The sequence below is a fragment of the Myotis yumanensis genome, unplaced genomic scaffold, assembly GCF_028538775.1.
Source record: "Myotis yumanensis isolate MYYU_CA2020_CCGP unplaced genomic scaffold, mMyoYum1.0.hap1 SCAF_5, whole genome shotgun sequence".
NCBI lineage: Eukaryota > Metazoa > Chordata > Mammalia > Chiroptera > Vespertilionidae > Myotis > Myotis yumanensis.
In genome coordinates this window covers 1,656,476-1,659,360 of record NW_027223756.1, presented here as the reverse complement: position 1 = coordinate 1,659,360, position 2,885 = coordinate 1,656,476, and the positions used below count along the sequence as shown (strand labels likewise).

Below are 2,885 nucleotides of genomic sequence, written 5' to 3'. Positions count from 1 at the left end.
CCGTGTCATTCCTTCTTCACTGACTCCATCCACACCTTTGGGGACCCCTGGACCTGCTGGGGTTGGACCCCAGCATTTGGTGCCCGAACAGGGACCCTTAGGTAAGCCCCCCATTCCCCCAGGTTAAAAGGCGCGTTGCGGCGGTGAGTGAGTGCCTCGCTTTACGTGCGGTGCGGCGGCGACAGCGGCCCGCATCTCCCCTCCTTCCGCTCGCAGGGCCGCGTCCTCGGACGGTGTCCAGCTGCGCCCCAGCCCGGCCAGTGCCCCCCGCCTCCACCATGCCCCCCAAGAAGCAGGCTCAGGCCGGGAGCAGCAAGAAGGCAGAGCAGAAGAAGAAGGAGAAGATCATCGAGGACAAAACTTTTGGTCTAAAGAACAAGAAAGGAGCAAAGCAGCAGAAGTTTATCAAGGCTGTCACTCATCAAGTTAAGTTTGGTCAGCAGAATCCACGCCAGGTAGCACAGAGTGAAGCTGAAAAGAAATTAAAGAAAGATGACAAGAAGAAAGAATTGCAAGAGCTAAATGAACTGTTCAAACCTGTAGTTGCTGCTCAAAAAATAAGTAAAGGTGCTGACCCCAAGTCTGTGGTGTGCGCCTTCTTCAAGCAAGGGCAGTGCACGAAGGGGGACAAGTGCAAGTTCTCCCACGACCTCACCCTGGAGAGGAAGGGCGAGAAGCGAAGTGTTTACATTGATGCAAGAGATGAAGAACTTGAAAAAGACACGATGGAAAACTGGGACAAGAAGAAGCTGGAAGAAGTGGTGAACAAGAAGCACGGTGAGGCGGAAAAGAAAAAGCCCAAAACGCAAATAGTGTGCAAGCACTTCCTTGACGCTATTGAAAACAACAAATATGGCTGGTTTTGGGTATGCCCCGGAGGCGGCAATATTTGTATGTATCGTCATGCACTTCCTCCAGGATTTGTATTGAAAAAAGATAAGAAGAAAGAAGAGAAAGAAGATGAAATTTCATTAGAAGATCTCATTGAAAGAGAGCGCGCTGCCCTCGGTCCAAACATTACCAAGATCACCCTAGAGTCTTTCCTCGCCTGGAAGAAGAGGAAGAGACAAGAAAAGATCAACAAACTGGAGCAAGACATGGAGCGAAGGAAAGCAGACTTCAAGGCGGGGAAGGCGTTGGTGATCAGTGGTCGTGAGGTATTTGAATTCCGTCCTGAACTGGTTGACGATGAGGATGAGGAAGCAGATGACACGTGCTACACACAGGGAGCAGGCGGTGATGAGGTTGATGACTCGGTGAGCATAAACGACATAGATGTGAGCCTGTACATCCCAAGAGACGTGGACGAGACGGGCATCATGGTGGCCAGTCATGAGCGATTCAGTGCGTACGCTGCAGAGAGAGATGAAAACAAGCTGAGCGAAGCCTCGGGGGGCAGGGCTGAGAACAGCGAGAGGAGCGACCTGGAGGAGGACCACGGCGGGGAGGGCCCGGAGAACAGGGTCGGCGCGGCAGTGTCCGTGGACGAGAACCTCTTCACCGGGGAGGACCTGGAGGACCTGGAGGAGAAGCTGAACACACTGGACCTGGAGAAATGACCCCGCCAGTGGGTCCGTCAGCCACCCCCCAGCATGAAGTAAAGGGACTGCACTCATTCCGTCCACCTAGAACTCGTCCACAGGACGGCAGTCCCATGCTGCCTCCAGGACTCCTCTCCCTCGTGGTTCCTCCGCTCCATCTCCCTCTCCCAGGAAGTGCAGGTAGTGAGTGAAGTACCTCCTGGCAGAGCATCGTCGTGACTGTCCACTCAGGGCCGGTGTCCTGCTCCCCGGCATCTGGTGTCATTGGCATGTGTCCCTGCGAGGACATCCGTGTACAGTTCAGGACCCTTTATTTAATGCGGTCTCGCGGGTGGTGTTGTTTCTTCTGTGTTTATGTGTTAAAAGACTGCCTGGAACGTGAGCACTGTAATTCCTGAGGCACCGGCAATGCAGGTTCCGTGTTGTATGTTTTGGAGAAGTAGGTGGACCTTTAAAGTGAACCTTCTTTAATTGACAGACCAGCTGCAATGCCCTGTGCTGAACTGTTTTAATCGTATCCTCTTCTTTTTTGCCAATAAAGTTGTAAATAAAGACCATCAAAAAATGAAAAAAAAGGGAAGGATTGGCCCTCTTCATGGCCCACGCACACCACCTCCACTTCCCTAGTAGGGCTAGGCAAGGCATCTAATGTAAAAAACAGTTCTCAGATTTTAACTTGGGCTGATGAAGATCAACATTCAGGAACATTCTGTCCCTATGTAGTTATGACTATGAGTTTAAATATTCCTCTCCTCATCATGTTCTACAACATACTCTATTTGTAATTAATATACTAAATGTAGATTCTGAGGGAAATTCCTCGATGTACAGACATTGGAACCCTGATCTAACTAAACCTAAAGTCCTTGTCAAATGGAGAGACTTGCTTACAGGAGCCTGGAAGGGACCTGATGTACTTTTAACCCGGGGGAGAGGATATGCTTGTATATTTCCACAGGACGCAGACTCACCTGTGTGGATTCCAGACCGTCTAGTCCGACCTTATGTCTCACCGCCCTCCATCTCTGCCTCACCCTAGCACACCTGACCAGTGCCCGTCTGCAGCAGATGTGCAGCCCTGAGCTGGAACAACCTGTCCATTGGGAGGATCACATGTGCCTCCTTTTTGTCTGTCCTTATGTTCTAGCTTTGCCCCACATCTCCTTTCCTTTTTCTTTTTTTTAATCTGACTACTTGTTTGCTGGTTCTTTGGCCTTTCTGCTTTTCTCCTGAACACAGCCTTTTCTAGAATCTCCCTACCCTACTGCTCCAGGAAGGGCACCTCCCTTTTATGCCATGACTAGGGGTGTTTGGTATATGCCCCATACGTGGAGTTGTCCTGTG

The 2,885-nt window shown here is 50.8% G+C and overlaps 1 pseudogene; it reads left to right on the top strand.

The window, feature by feature from the left end:
* Positions 1-267: 267 nt before the first annotated feature.
* Positions 268-1,559, top strand: LOC139011563 (zinc finger CCCH domain-containing protein 15 pseudogene; annotated as a pseudogene).
* The last annotated feature ends 1,326 nt before the right edge of the window (positions 1,560-2,885 follow it).